The 16,903-nt window shown below is 36.6% G+C and overlaps 1 protein-coding gene across 5 annotated transcripts in view; it reads left to right on the plus strand.

Annotated features, from left to right (window-relative positions):
- The window catches only part of TRAF3 (TNF receptor associated factor 3), a 170,558-nt gene that overhangs the window by 80,162 nt on the left and 73,493 nt on the right, over nucleotides 1-16,903 (plus strand). For all 5 annotated transcript variants that reach the window (XM_069103753.1, XM_069103749.1, XM_069103750.1 and 2 more), the window contains one exon: nucleotides 8,554-8,675. The gene's annotated coding sequence lies outside the window, so the exon portion shown is untranslated. The remainder of the gene's footprint in view (nucleotides 1-8,553; nucleotides 8,676-16,903) is intronic.

Raw genomic sequence — 16,903 nt, forward strand, 5'->3', positions numbered from 1 at the left:
AAAGGAGGGAGGTATATTTTAACTTCGATCATCTGGAACTAAAACTCACTATTCACATTTGGCCTAAATTATGTTTTCTTTTAGTGTTGTCTTTATTTACATTAATCCCTGTATATATAGTCTTAGTTCTGCTTTTTTGATCTTTGTCAGTTCATATAAATCTTGTGTTTCTCGGAATTTATGTTAATTATTTCTTATGGCATAGCCATTTGCCAAACATTAGATTATAAATTTTTGCTATTTCAAGATATGCCTTTATGAATATTTTGTTATGTATGGAACTTTTCTTTCTGTCATTAATCTCCTTCTAGTACAAACCTAGTCCTGGGTTCATTGGCTTGAGTAGTATAAACAGCTTCTCACAGTAACATTTCTCACATAATTTTAATTTTTTTTCCCAGAAAGGTTGTACCAATTCATCGTTCTAATAATAACCCCCCCTAGCATTGACTGTTTCCATGTTTTATAAACCTATTTGGCATTTGATTGTGTTTAAGGTGAAACTTCTGCTATTTTAATTTATATTTCATTCAATCAATTAATAAGCATTTATGTTTTTTACTATTTGCTTAGCACATATTCTAAGATGGATAATACAATGAAAAAAAGTCTCCACCCTAAGGAGCTCACCTTCTAATTGGGGAGACAATATGCAAACAACTATGTATACATATATTTACATATATTCATATGAAAGTGCAAATTCGGAGGTTATTCCAGAGAGAAGACATTAGCAGTAGAAAGGACTCTGAAAGGTCTCTTGAAGAATTTGGTGGATTTGAAAAGTCAGGAGAATGGAGAACATTTTAGGCACAAGAGGATGGCCAGTGAAAAAGCTTGGATTTGGGAGACACGGAGTACTGGGGAAGCCGCCAAAAGGCCAGTGAATAACAAAAAGACCAGTGTCAGTGAATCATAAAATGTGTGAGAAGACTGGATGGGTAGGAAGGGACCAGGTTGTGAAGGGATTTAAAAGAAAGCAGAGAATTTTTATTGATCCTGGAATTTATTAAGAAGGGGAAGGAAGACTGATACGATCAGACCTGTGCTTTAGTTACTTTGGCAGCTGAGTGGAAGATGAACTGGAGTGGGGAGGACGTTTGAGGCAGGGAGATCAACCAGGAATCTATTGTTCAGGAGTGAAGTGATAAGAGCCTGAACCAGGGTGGTGACAGTGTAAATGGAGACAGGGAGATGTATATGAGAGATTGTAGAAAGTAGAAATGATGAGATCTGGCAATGAATTGAACATGTGGTCTGAGTTGCAGGTGAGAATTAGAAGATGATTCCTAGATTGCAAACCTGGGTGACTGAGAGGATAGTGGAACCCTGTACAATAATAGTAAAGTTGGGAATACGGGAAGATTTGGAGTGGGGGGTGAGGGGAAAGAATGAATATCCACAGGACATCCAGTTGGAGGCGTCTGAGGAGCAGTTAGTGATATAAAACTGGAGTTCAGGTTGGGGCTAGATCTGCATAGATAGATTCTTCTGTCTTGTATATAGCGTGGTTTGTATGTATTTGTTTGCAGGTTGTCTGCTCCTTTAAATTGTAAGCTCTTTGCAGGCAGGGACTGTCTTTTGCCTCTTTTTGTATCTTCAGTGCTTAGCATGGTGCCTGGCACGTGGTAGGCACTTAGTAAATGTTTATTGATTGATCCATCGATCTGGGAATCATCTTTCTAAAGATGATAATTTAACTCATGAAAGTTGATGAGATCAACAAAGGAGCTAATAATGGAGAGGAAAAGCATGCCCAGGATAGAGCGAAAGGGGACACCCATAGTTAGTAGGCATGACCCGGATGAAAATCTAGGAAAGGAGCAGAACAGACAGGTAGAAAGAACCAGGAGAGAACAGTGTCATGAAAGTCCAAAGAGAAGAGAATATGCAAAAAGAGACAGTGATCAATAGTTTCAAAGGCTGCAGAGAGTATGAGGATTGAGAAAAAAGCCATTGGTTTTTGGTAGCTAAAATATCACTAATGCCTTGGAGAGAGGAGTAAGAATTGAATGATGGAAATTGGAAGCCTTATTACAGACAGTTTAGAATCAAGTGAAAGGAAAGGTAGTCGATGCACCCATTTTGATAGTTTTCTCAAGGACTTATTGGTGATTTGGAGTTCTCTGACTCCAGATCCTATGCTCTTTAGATTTTGCTTACTTGTTCAAATTGCAGTGGATATGCCTGGAATATTTTTCAACAATTTTCTAGAACTTGAATGATTTATTGACATTATCATTTAAGTGCTACAGTTAGTTTTGTTTTTTGAATTTCAGGACTCTTCCATATAAGATGTAATTTAAAATACAACATTTTTCCAAGAGGTTTAATACTATTGCAAATTGAATTCTATGAAGGGAAATTAGGAAAATAACACCCTAGAATCCAAGGTGGAATGTGTTATGATAAACAAGGAAAAATTTAGTTTATAGTAACAGGATGGGACATGACATAATTTTTAAGATGACTATAAATGCACAGATTTTTAAGGACAAAAAATTATGCTTTCCATGCTCATAATATTTATTTGATAAATCAAGTTCCCTGTTTTGTAGTAAAAATTCATATTCTCCTGTATCCCAAAGACATCATAAAAAGGGTAAAGGACCCACATGTACAAAAATATTTATAGCAGCTCTTTTTGTGGTGGAAAAGAATTGGAAATTGGAAATCCCCACCAATTGGGAAATGACTGAACAAGTTATGGTATATGAATGTAATGGGATTCTGCTATGGTACTTTAAAAAAAGATGAGCAGGCAGATTTCAGAAAAACCTGGAAAGGATTATATGAACTGATGCTGAGTGAAGTGAGCAGAGCCAAGAGAATATTGTACACAGCAACAGCAACATGGTGCAATGATTACCTATGATAGACTTAGCTCTTCTCCACAATACAGTGATCCAAGATAATTCCAAAAGACTTGTGATGGAAAATGCTAACCACACCCAGAGAAAGAACTGTGGAGTCTGAATGCAGATCAAAGCATACTATTTTCACTGTTGTTTTCTGTTTTTTTGTGTGTGTGTGGTTTTTACCTTTTGTTCTGATTCTTCTTTCACAACATGACTAATGTGGAAATATGTTTAACATGATTGTATATGTATAACCTTATATCAGATTGCTTTATGTCTTAGGGAAAGGGAGAGGAAGGAAGTAGAGAGAAAAATTTGGAACTCAAAATTTAACAAAAATGAATGTCAAAACCTATCTTTCTTATGTGATTGAAAAAAATACTGTTAAGGAAAAAAGTTCATATTCTCTGGTCAACAGTAATACAAAGGGCACAATTTGTTTTTATTTTTAAAATGCATTTTTACCAATAATCTTTGCTTTGACATCCCCTTATTTTACTATTTCCCTCTTCCCTACCTGTTCCCAGGAGGGCCTTTCTACATAACAGATATGTTTTTAAGAGGAAGAAAGGGGGAAAAAAACTACAGAATTGATCAATACATTGAAAGAATCTGACAGTATGTGCAGTGTTCCACACTCATGGAACCCCTAGTTCCACACCCATGGAATAATCCCTTTGCAAAGGAGTTGGGGGAGGTGTTTTCTCAGACCTCTTCTTTTGGGTCATGCTTGTTTTTTCTGATTTTGCAAATTTAGCTTTATTGTTTTGTAGTTCTTTCCATCTGCATTATTGTATTTATTGTGTATATGGTTTTCTTGATTCTGCTTACTTTACTCTGCTTCAGTTTATTTAAGTTTTCCATGCTTCTCTGTATTCCTTATAGTTGTCATTTCTTGCAGCACAGTTATATTCCATTTAATTCATGGACTATATTTTGTTAGCCATTCCCCAATTGATGAACTACTTTGTTTTCATTTTTTGCTACCACAAAAATGATGTTATAAATATTTTGGTATATATGAGGTCTTTCTTTTTATCAAGGCCTCCTTATATATATCCACCTAGTTGTAGAATCTCTGAGTCAAAGGCATGAACATTTTAGTCACTTTATTTACATAATTCTAAATTGTTATCATTGTCTATTTAGCAAAATGTAGTTTCCCTGATTATCTCCCTTAATTAGATCTGTTTTTGCTTTTGCTTTGTCCGAGATCATCTTTGCTACCCCTGCTTTTTTTTTTTTACTTTAGCTGAAGCATTAATAGATTCTCCTCTACCCTTTTACCTTTACTCTGTCTATCTCTCTGTATCAAATGTATTTCTTTTTTTTTTTAAGCAATTGGGGTTAAGTAACTTGCTCAAGGTACACGGCCAGTTATTAATGGGTGTGGTGCTGAGTATCTGAGCCCAGATTTGATCTAGGTCATCCTGATACTGGAGCCAGTGCTCTTACTCGCTGAGCCACCTGGCCCCTAAGCAATTGCTCAATCAAATGTATTTCTTATAAGCAATATATTGTAGGATTCTGATTTTTATTCCACTCTGCTATCTGTTTCAGTTTATCTGTAGGTTCATCCCATTCATATTCACAGTTGTGATTACTGTTTATTTCTCTCTATCTTATTTTTTCCTGTTTATCCTTCCTTTTCTCTTCTTTCCTTCTGTACCTCCTCAGAAGTATTTTGCTTCTAACAACCACCTCCCCCAATCTGCCCTCCCTTCTATCAGACCTGCCCCTTGTGCTCCTCTCTTTCTACTTCCCTGTAGAGTAATATAGATTATTATACCCAAATGAGTGTGTATATGATTCCCTCTTTGAGCCAATTCTGAGGAAAGTAAGGTTCAAGCTGCCTGCCCCCCAGTCTTCCCCACAACTGTAAAAGTTCTTTCATGCCTCTTTTATGTGAATAATTTACCCCATTTTACCTCTCTCTTTCCCCTTCTACCAGCATATCCCTTTTTTCTCACCCCTTAATTTTACTTTTTTTGATATTATTCTACCATAGTCCACTCTGACACATGCCCTCTGTCTATGTACATGCCCTCTAACTGCTCTAATAAAGAAAAAGTTCTTAGGAGTTCCAAGTATCATTATCCCATGTAGGTTGTAAACGGTTTTACCTTATTGAATCCCTCATGATTTCTCTTTCCTGTTTACCCATTAATGCTTCTCTTGAGTCTTATATTTGAAAATCAAATTTTCTATTTAGCTCTGGTCTTCTCAATGCTTAAAATTCCTTGATTTCATTAAATGTCCCTTTTCCCCCTGAAGAATTATACTCAATTTTGCTGAATAGGTGTTTCTTGGTTGTAATCCTAGCTCCTTTGCCCTCTGGCCTTCTGATCCTTTAATATAGAAGCAGCTAAATCTTCTGCTTTGCTGACTGTGGCTCCATGATATTTAAACTGTTTCTTTCTGTATGCTTACAATATTTTCTTCTTCACCTGGGAACTTTGGAATTTGGTTATAATATTCCTGGGAGTTTTCCTTTTGAATCTCTTTCAAGAACTGATCGATGGTCTTTAAAATTTCCATTTTACCTTTTGGTTCTAGGCTAGTAGGAAAATTTTCCTTAATAATTTCTTGAAAGATGACATCTAGGCTGTTTTTTTTTTATCATGGCTTCCAGGTAGTCCAATAATTCTTAAATTTTCTCCTCTCAATATATTATCCAAATCATTTGCTTTTCTGATGAAATATTTCACATTTTCTTCTACTTTTCATTCTTTTGATTTTTTTGTTTGTTTCTTTTTTTTCCTTTTTTGGAGGGGGGAAAGCAGGGCAATTGGGGTTAAGTGACTTGCCCAAGGTCACACGGCTAGTAAGTGTTAAGTGTGGGAGGCCAGATTTGATATTGTTTGTTTCTTGATGTCTAATTTGTTTTCACTTGCCTAATTCTAATTTTTATACAGTTATTTTCTTCAATGAACTTTTGTGCCTCCTTTTCTATTTGGCCAATTTTACTTTTTGAGGAATTTCAGAGGATTTTTGTGTCCCTTTTAACATTTGACCTATTCTGGTTTTTTAAGGTGTTATTTTCTTTAGTACTTTTTTGTTCCTCCTTCACCAAGCTGTTGACTCTTTCTTGCATCACTTTCATTTCTTTTTCTTGTTTTTCCTCTGCCTCTCTTATTTGATTTTTAAAATCTTTTTTGACCTCTTCTAGGGCCTGAAACCAATTCACATTTTACTTTGAGGCTTTGCATATAGCTACTTTGATCTCATTGTCTTCTTCTGAGTTGGTGTTTTGATCTTCCCTGTCACCACACTAACTGCCTATGGTCAGGTTCTTTTTCTGAGGTTTACTCATTTTTCCAACCTTTTTATTGACTTTTAATTTGATATCATAGTTGGTCCCTGCTCCCAGGGTAGAGGAGGGATTGTCCTAAACTTCAGGTTTTCAGTGCTGCTGTGATCAGAGCTAGTTCTTGGGGGTCTGTAAGTTTTAATTCTGCCAAGGTAGCATGATTTAAGGAGAGATGTGGTTAGTGCTTTCCTGACCTGTTCTCTGATCTGTGAGGGTCACAGTTCACAGCCACTCTTCTGCACCCTGGACCTGTGAACGCGGTGCCTGTACCCCTGAGACTGCACCCTCTAGTGTTCTAGTGCTCATCTTCCTCCTCCTCGCCCCAGGGGCCATTACCCAGAATGCATATGGGCAGTGCAACAGAGTCCTTTACCCAGTGACAGCACAGGGTCTCCTTTTATCTCCTTCTGACCAGTTCTCTGATCCCCTTACCTTCTGTGGCCTGAGATGTCCAGAAGGCACCACTGCAACTGATTTCGTCACTCCTAAGGCCTGATGCTGGTTTGCTGGAGCCTGGCCTGCTCTGGACTGCCCTCCTCTCTCACTGTACCAATAATACATTAATAGCCCCTGCAGCATTTACTATTCTCATCTTTTGTCATCCTTGCCAATTTGCTGGTATGAGGTAAAACCCCAGGATTATTTTGATTTCTATTTCTTTTAATGATTTAGAACATTTTTTCATGTGGTTGTTACTGTGTTACAATCCAGTCCCTTGAGAATTGTTTGTTTCTTTCTCATTTATATATCTATTGGGAAATCGCTTTTAGTTATTTTATATATATATATGTTTGGGTTTGTGTATGTGTGTATTAGTTGTCGCTGGATATAGTTATCTTGGATAATAAACCCTTATCTGAGAAATTTTATACAAAGAATTTTTTCCCCATATTATGACTTCTTTTGTTATTTTAGATGCATTAATTTTGTTCTTGGGGAAGCCTTTCAATTTTATGTAATCCATATTCTCAATTTTATCTTTTGTAATTACATCTGTCTCATTGTTTGGTTAAGAAAACATTTCCTACCCATAGCTGTGAATGGTGTATATATATGATTTGCTTCTCCGCTAATTTTTCATGGTATGAATTTTCATATTCAGATCATGTATCCATTTCAAATTTGTTATAGAATATGGTATAAGATATTGATTTAAACCTAATTTTTTTCCAACTTGCTTTCCAGTTTTTCCCAAAGTTCTTATGAAATAGGGAGTCTTTCCTCAGTAATTTATTTGGGGGGGAGGGTAAAGGGGTTATTGAACTCTAGGTTATTAAGTATCATATTTCTGATTCTCCAGTGATTGCAGTTTCAAACAAAAAGAAGCATACTTTTAAGACCTTGCCTAGATATGCGTACATATCTTGTCCTGTCTTGGATATACTGTTTATTCTTTTGTGGTGATAAGGGTGAGCTCATTATGCTTGCCAAGTGCTTTACCACCAACTTTATTATTAGTTGAGGTGGGAAGTTGGGAGTACTTACAAAATGAGCTGGCTAATTTCAGTAGGACTGTGACCCTGAAAACTCAGGAAATGAAATTTCTTTGTTGATTTACTTTTAATTGAACTAATGTGCTAAGAGAGCTAGATACTTACTTTTACCAATCAATATATTGACTTGTTAGCAGTTGTTGCATCTGGCTCCTTTTAAAATTATGAGACATAATATAAAAAGGCCATTTATGCCCCTGTTGTAGTCTTTGCATTTTGTAATGCAGTCTGGTTATCTCTTAGTACACAAATGGGACTATTAATTGTATATGATAACAAATACTTTAAGGATAATATTTCATATGAAAATTAAGTTAGTTTCTCATCTTGTAAAATGAATTAGATATTCTCTTTGGTACATCCCTGCTCTAGGATTCATTCTCTTGATCATTATCAGGGAGAAGAATATTAGTATCATAGAGTTACAGTTGAAAGAAACTTTAAAGATCATCTAATTCTAATAAGCTAATGTATAAGTAATCTGTCTCAGGTCACACAGGGCAGTCAGTGGAAGATCTGAGATTTGAATGTAGGTTCACTGCTTTCTTCAAATCTAACGTTCTTTCCACTATACTGCATTGCCTCCCTTACTGTGGGAGTAAAAAATGATTGAATTGAACACAAGAGGTACTGAGTCTGAATGGTGATTACTGCCTACTCCATATGTAACCTTTGAGCTGGTTCCTTACCTTCTTCAGGTATCATTTTACTTCATCTGTAAAATGATGGATTTGCATTATTTGATCTCTAAAATCCCTTTAATTTCTAGGCTTAACTGTTATGGTACTGTGAAGGATCATGTGATTCTAGGTTTACATTTATGAAAATTCATTTTGTATGGTTTTAAGACTTTCCAGACAAGACACTAATGTGGAATTTATTTGCTTTTTAGCTAAGGGACGACCTCGCACTGTTTGAAGAAAAATAAACTTGAAACTGCTTCACTGAAAACCTTTACTGAAGTCTTACTCCTTGCTCAGGCTTAGCTATCCCTCGCCTGCATATGACTTACAGGTATGTCAACAGGAAGCTTTCAATTACGTCATATACTGATATTACTAATTTGCTTTACTTAGAAGTAAAAATGCAGTTCAGCTCAAAACTGTAGTATATTTTTTAATTTTCAATTTCAGAAACTTCAAGAAATTTTTGAGTACCTCCTCTATACTGTTTCTGTTTTTATTTTTTATTTTACATTCTTTTATAGAGTTAGAGCTGAAAGTAACCTTATAGGTCGTCTAGATCTGCCACCTCATTTTACCAGTGAGGAAACTGGGCCTGGAGATGTTAAGAGAATTACACAGGATCACCCAAGTCATAAATGACTGAGTGAGACCTCTAATCCAGGACCTCTGGCTTCAAATACAGTTGTTGTTCCATTACATTACCTTTGGGAATATTGTTTTTTTTTAAGATATTATACACCAAAAATACAATGATATTTCAAGTTCCTATTGTTAAAGCCAGTAGTGGTCACTTTTTTTCTTCTCTCCCTTAGCAAGATCTGAATAGCCTTTGCATGTATCTTTCCTACAGGATCAAACCACTTATTGAAAGTGGCAGAAAGAATTGCATGACGATAAAAAACTGCTTTAGGAGCACACTGGGTCCTTTAGTTTACTGAAATGTTTACTTCTTAACTTAGTCTCTTCAAGAGTTTGAAAAGTAAAATAATTTATCACTCTTTAGACATTCTAGTTACCATTGCAGTATACAGAATATTTCATTGCAGTTTGGGAACACTTATAAACCATAAGTCAGTACACGTTTAATGTCTATTATTGATGGTTAAGTAGCACTTTGTACCTGAAATGAAGGATTCGAGTATCATGTTTGAATATTTAGATGAATGTATGATAGGTTTTAAAATAATAGAACTATGCCTTTGAATCTAAAATCAGGTTATATGCAAAAAATATTCTTGCATTTGATGTATTGGAAAAACTGCATGAGTAAAGAAACCAAATTTTAAAAAATCTTTAAATAGAAGGTTGTATACATTTAATCATCAGATTTTACTTTTTGAATGGGAAGGGATCACTCAGCTGCTACCTCTTCCTTGAAGCATTCCTTGATTCCCTTCGCTGTGCTGGTAGCCATGATTTCTCTTTCCTTAAATTTCTCAGGTTGCTCTAACTGATCCCTCCTATAACTTAGTCATATTCTAACTCTTATTGTAATTATTTATGTGTATCTTATTTCTACCTTACTTAGTTTCTGCCAGCAAAAAGTTAACAATGTACAATTGTTTTGCTCTCATTTTTGTATCCTCTACATCAAGGACAGTCTCATGCACAAAACAGACACTTAATATATGTATGCCAAATTAAATTAAATTTGGTATTTATAGATGAGGAAATTGAGGCCCAGAGAAATTATATGAGTTCCCTAATCTACACAGCCAAACCAGGACTATAAACCAGATTTGTTTAGATTTCAGTATTCTTTCTACTGCTATGAGTACAAAGATGAATCTTGGAAATTACTACATATCTAACTTCATAAAATGATTAAATTCCTTTTAAAAATGGCATAAAGTAAAATTCTCAAGTTTTCCCATTTTGTTTTCATGAAATACAAATACTTTGAGGCAGCTCAGTGGATAGGGCACTGGATCTGGAGTCCGGAAGACCTAAGTTCAAATTTGGCTTCAGACACTCACTTGCTATGTGACCCTGGGCAAGTCATTTAATCTCTCTTTTCCTTAATCTACTGGAAAAGGAAATGACAAACCATTTTAGTATTTTTGCCAAGAAAACCCCATACAAGATTATGAAGAGTTGGACATGACTAAATAACTGAACAACAACAATAACAAATATTGGGGCAGCTAGATGGCACAGTGAATAGAGCACCAGTCCTGGAGTCAGGAGGACCTGAGTTCAAATTTGGCCTCAGACACTTAACACTAGCTGTTTGACCTTGGACAAGTCACTTAACCCCAATTGCCCTGCCTTCCCCCCTCCAAAAAGCAAAAAATAAAACAAAACACAATAACAAATATTTTGGTGCCTCTGGCATTTACTAACTGTGTGACCTTGGGCAAATCACTTAACCCTCTTTAGCCTTTGTTTCCTCTCCTGTATATTGAGAGAGTTGAACTAGGTGACTTCTAGTTCCTTCTTCCCCTCTGAATCTCTGATTTTGGGATCTTGTGAAGTAGTGGGAAGATGAACCAGAAATTGCACTCAGGGTGCTGTCCAGCTCTTGACAGGCAGGGGAGACTCCCTGAGTGAACCTAGACAGGCCAAGTAAGCCTCCAATACCTCCTGGACAGTGTCAGGATTGAATTCAGTAAACATGGATCAATGCCACCATCTTTGAAATCTGTCTTTTAGAAAATCATGGTCAGAGTCCTTTTTTTTCAGGTACATATTAGGCTGAATGGCCCCTGAAGTCCCTATCACATCTGCTATCATTAATTTGAACCTTCCCTTCCTTTCCAGAAAAGCCACAGGCTCACAGGTTTAGAGCTGAATGGGACCTTGGAGGCCATCCAGTTCAATTCTCTCGTTTTACAGGAAAGGCAAGGAAGCCCAAATATAGTGATTTGTTCAAAATCATGCAGGTAGCAAGTGGCAGAGCCAGGATTTGACTCTAGATCCTCTGATAGCACATTCATTACCTTTTTACTGTATCCCTCCAACCTGCTTTCTTCCCTTCCTTCTTCCTAGATAAGTAAGTATGCTACTTGATTATAAACTTGTGAACAAAAATTGTCTTAGTCTTTGTTGGTTTCTTTCTTGCTTCCTTCCTTCCTTCCTTTCTTTTCTCCTTCACATCATCTGATATAGTGCTTTGCCCATAGAAGGGACTCAATCAATGTTAGGTAATGGGTAAAGAGATGAATGAGTGGAGTCTTCTTAATAATCCTAAACTTTTTTTTTTAAAGCAATCAGGGTTAAGTAACTTGCTCAAGGCTACACGGCCAGTTATTTCTGGGTGCAGTGCTGAGTATCTGAGCCCAGATTTGATCCCCAGGTCATCCCGACAGTGGAGCCGGTGCTCCTACTCACTGAGCCACCTGGCCTCCCCTAAGCAATTGGGGTTAAGTAACTTGCTCAAGATTACCCAGCCAGGTGTTTCTGGGTGGGTGCTAAGTGTCTGAGCCCGGGATTCGATCTCCAGGTCATCCCTACACTGGAGCCGGTGCTCTTACTTGCTGTGCTACCTGGCCACCCCAATAATCCTAAACTTATAAATCAAAAACTTATTGGACACGTTCTGAGCCTCATGTCTGCTTTTGTTTTTCTGAAAATTAAGAAAAATATATGTGCACATATATATTATAGTTAAGTTTTTGTCTATTGTCTTTTAATTGAATGAGGATATTTGTTGTTGTTTACTATTATTAAGATAGGACACTGAGTAGTTTAAAGGATTTTTGTAGAGGGGACATGACAAAGTAGAGAACACCCTACATTTAGGATCCTAAGACTGGATTTGAATTGTAGCTCTGCCATTTTTTATCAGCTATGTTTGAATAGTAACCACCTAAGACCCAGCCTCACAGATTCTGAGAATCTCAGAATGGAAGGAGCTTTAGAGGTCATCTAGTTCACTCCTTCCAAAACAGGGTTTCCCCTCTACAGTATTCCCCACAAGTGATCTTCCACTGTCCACAAGAAGCCCTGCAGTGACTGTTACCTATATCCCTAGAAATTCATTCCATTTTTTAACAGCTGTAATTCAGGAAAAATTTTTGTATATGAAACTGAAACCTTAATCTCTTTAATTTCTTTCTATTCATTGGCTCTAGTGATATCCTTTGGGGTCAAGTTAGATCAGCCTAATCCCTCTTACCCCTGAGAATCCTTAAAATATTTGAGAACAACAATCATTTCCACCTTAGCTTTCATGGAAATAATAATACTTTGTTATGAGAACTGAATAAGATAAAATAAGAAGGTTCTTTTTTGATTGCAAAGTACTACACACATGTAAACTCTTGTTGCATTTTGTTGTTTGGTTTAGAAAAGTCTGACTGCTTGCATTTGCACAATCTAGAGGTTCCTTCTCAGTTGAATATCAAGAATGATTGAGAACCAACTCTAATTTGTTTCTGTAAATGTGGTTTTCCACACTGAAACTTTTCTTAAGGTGGGGGAACACCTGTATAAATATGCTTCCTCCTCCTGTTCATTCCTATCCTTTAGCCACTTCATGTCTCCATTGGTGTTTCTGCGTCTGCATTTCTAAATACAATCACAAAAGTAAGGAAGCATGTTCAGTAATGCTTTTGTGTTGACAGCAGCATTTGTTTTGTTTATCCGATTGTTCCCTTTTTTGGTTTTCCCCGGGATTTCCAGTTCTTGGAACATCCTTTTGGTCAGCAGACGCACTTTTATTTTCAGTTTCTAATTTCTAGCCAAATTGCATATTGAGGTAAAGGACAAAAATATTTCTTAGCATTGTCTATCACATCTTGACAACAGGAGGTAAACGTATATATGAAATATTTAATCAAGAGTTTATATAGACCCAAAAAATAGTATTCTTTTTCTTTGGGGGGGGCATATTTATGACTCATAAAACATTCTGTGTTTTTTTCCTAGTTGTCATGCATTCTCTGGGCTCACTCTCCTAATTCTCCCTTGCACTGGGAGGGTGGTCCCCAAAGCAGAGCTGGTGGCCTCTCCCCTCAGAGATCTAGGAGTAACCCTGAGCTTGGGTTTTTCTTTTTCTAGTAATATTACTCATGAGTCCCTACTAGTGTGCTTCCTTTATTAATTATCAGTTGATATCATTTAGATAGCCAGGCTTAATTAGCTATTAGAAGTGGGTATTTAAGGGGTGGCTAGGTGGCACAGTGAATAGAGCACCGGCCCTGGAGTTAGGAGGACCTGAGTTCAAATCGGGCCTCAGACACTTAACACAAAAACTAGCCATGTGACCTTGGGCAACTCACTTAACCCCAACTGCCCTCCAAAAAGCAAAAAAAAAAAAAAGTGGGTATTTAATATCGTGGCATAGTAAGAACAGTTGGTATAAAACACTCCCCCAAACCAGGGGCACACCTCTCACAAGTACGTGGAGAGTGTGAGAAAGTGGGCTCAAACTTAGTGAGCCCATGTAGTAAAAAGCTTGGGAATTCCTTTTTCCCAGTCATGGAGCCTTTGTGAAGTTCCTCCTAGGTATGGTGTAGCCTTCTACTGGTCTGCTTGTAGAGTCCTGTAACTGCCTTTCCTCAGCAAGTGTATTTTGTCTTTGGCTCCCAATCATTTGGGAGTTGCTAAGATGTCTTTGGGAAGTCCAGTCTCACTACCTTTTGAAATTGACAAGCTTATCCTCTAGACAAAACAGGAAGAGTCAGAGGTTTTCTTCCCCCTCACTCCAAACAACTCCCTCTTCTAGGTTTACTTGCCACTGGAGAATGCTAGGTTCAAAATGGATATGCTCTTTTGTCCCAAACCCACGGGATATGACTAAGTCTTCTCAATAAATCTCAGTATCCTTCCTGTGTAGTGTCATTTAATTTCTTCCATCAGTTTTTCACTTCTTCCAAATTGATTAAATTCTAGTTTAATGCTCTTGATTGATTGATTCAGTATAAGTGTTCCCACTTCATAAAGGTTTCAGGACTAGAGTATCTTTTTAGTGACTTTAAATGGGGTGGGAGAGATTGAATCAGTCCCTCCCTCTTCCCCAACACTAGTCTTAAACTCATAATACATCCTTGACTGTACTTATGTTCTCAGTAGTTTCTTGGTAAATACAGGTATCCCTCAAATTACAGGAATTGATACTTTCAACAGTTTCATTAAGCAAACATTTATTAAAAACCCATTATATGCAAAAAAAAAAAACCCAATGTTCTTAGACAGTAGGGGAGATAAGAAGTGTAGGTGACATATAGTGCTTGATATGATCTAATATAGAATAAAAACATATATTCACAATTTACTTGACCCAAGAAGGAGATTAGAGCAGTTGGTAGAAGTTATAGAGAGACAGATTTTGGTTTGATATATGAAAAAACTTCCTTACAGTCATAGCTATTCTAATGTGAAATGGAATGTCTTAAGAATTGATGAGTTCCTCATCTTTGGTTGAATAACCACTGATTTGGGATGTTGGAGAGGAACATTTTGTTCAAGTATAACCTTTGGGGTTTCTTCCAGCTCTAAGATTTTAGGTATAATTGACCATATAGTACCAAATAATACATTGCAAGTACAAAAAAAAGGGGCAGAAACAAGATAATATGTGGAGAGGTATATTAAGGAGTAGTTATGTGGAAAGTAAAATTCTATAAAACTACTTTTCTGTATTCTCTGATAATAAAATTGGTTATATATTCTTTTGGTGGGATACATTGATTTTAGGAGTAATAAACTCCCACTTAAATGTAATAAAATTAAAATAAATAGTTTTATGTTATAATAAAAATAATAATACTTAAGAGACCTGTGAACTCACTAATGAGAATCTCTTCATTGGTATGTTTTGTAATATATCCATTTCTTTTCATCTTGTGCTATTCTTTTTCATGCCTTTCCATAAATCCAAATTCAGAAATAATGGAGGCCTTCTTGGTCTTTAAATGTGCATTTAAATACCATGTAACATTTGGGCTGCTTTCTTATCCTTCATTTTTACTACAAAGCTAGTTCAACTCCTTTTCTAACCATATGTTTCATGAATAATTTCCCCTTTGCAAGGAAGTTATTGTTGGTAATATGCTGCAATCTGTTTAAAAACACCACATGCCTCTTACCTGTCCTTTCAATTATGTATGTCTTTGAGCTCTTTGATTTTGTAATCCTGAACTTTATTTTCCAACATATTTTTCAGCGTCCTCCCCTATGTCCTTCCTTAATATTGATGTCTTAACTATCAGTGCTTATGATAACTAAATTTTATAGTAACTCACAAAACAAGTTACAAAATAAAGATTGTGAAAAGGAAAATACCAGAAATTATATTGGGTCCCGATCATTACATTATCCATTACAAGTGTGAATAAACACCTTGTCTGTAGGGATAGAAGTGAATGTTTACATATGTCCCAACTTGTAATTTAGAGTAGTTCTAGTCTGTACTTCTGGCATCAAGCAGGCTCCCTTCAGCTGGTATAAATTGGTTCTTCTGTCAGTCATTATTTTTCCTGAAGGTCCTAATGAGGTCCTTATCTTCTGTTGGCTAGGAATTCTATCTAGGCATATCTTGGAATAATTTCATGGACATATTTATCTCAATGATTGTTCCTCTTTTTATGACTTTATACCAATTATTAGGTTGATGTACTATTCTACTACGTAGCTTTTTGAATCTTTGAAAGAGATTTAAAATCCATTTTTTCCTTTTGTCTATTTCTTAGTTGGATGCAATGCCTCTTCCTGTTTATTGTGTTATTTTTTTCAAAAACATACTTAAATAAAGGTTTTCTTTGGTCTGATAAGATTGAGCTTATGCCCTATTTTGAAACTTATAAAAAAGCAACAACAAACCAGTACATATATAATGCTTTATATCATTACTTTCTGTGTTTGTAAAGTATCTCTCTCCATCCCCCCATATTTAATTAGGGCAAAGTTCTATGGACACAGATATGGGGGAGGGGGGGAGAGAATGCGAATGAGAATTCCGGCCTACAAGGAGCTTATATTCTAATAGGGGATAACACATAAAAAGAAACTGAAAAGCAGGCAGTGGAAGGAGAGGTAGCCCCTTATAGGGGAATATTGGCAGATTCTTTAGGGGCATGGAGACGCAGAAGCATAACTGTAAAGGGAATGAATTTGGTCAGCCTAGACCCATCCCCAAAATGGAGGCTGTAGGAAAGAAATTCACTACTGGTAGAAGAGAGGTGGTAGTGGAAGGATGTCCAAAGGGGAGAAAGTCACAGGCACTGAAGGAAGTTCCAGGGCTAGAAGGCAGAAACATAGATGGGAGGATAATGAAGGGCCAGGGGTGACGAAATTCATTCTATTTTCACTGAAATCCATCACTTCTCCAAAATAACTTAGCACCCTAGAAGATTCTTTTGTCCGTCTGGCTCCTTCTTATGGTCAGTCAGTTCCCTTAAGCCTCCATTTTAAGAAAAGTGCCCAGACCAGCCATATTCACTGCTTTACTCCTTTCTGGACTCTGTTCCTGACTCTCCAGACTGCTTTCTCCACCATCTCGGTTTTCTCTCTCTCAGCTCCACCTTCCCAACTTTTAAACTTCCTATTAGGTGTTGTCTTTTCCCTTAAAACATAAGCTTCTTAAAGACAGGGATTACTTTTCTTTGTATTTGT

This window comes from Petaurus breviceps, unplaced genomic scaffold, assembly GCF_028583685.1.
Source record: "Petaurus breviceps papuanus isolate PSGF00001 unplaced genomic scaffold, PetGlider_PUasm1.0 64, whole genome shotgun sequence".
Taxonomy (NCBI): domain Eukaryota; kingdom Metazoa; phylum Chordata; class Mammalia; order Diprotodontia; family Petauridae; genus Petaurus; species Petaurus breviceps.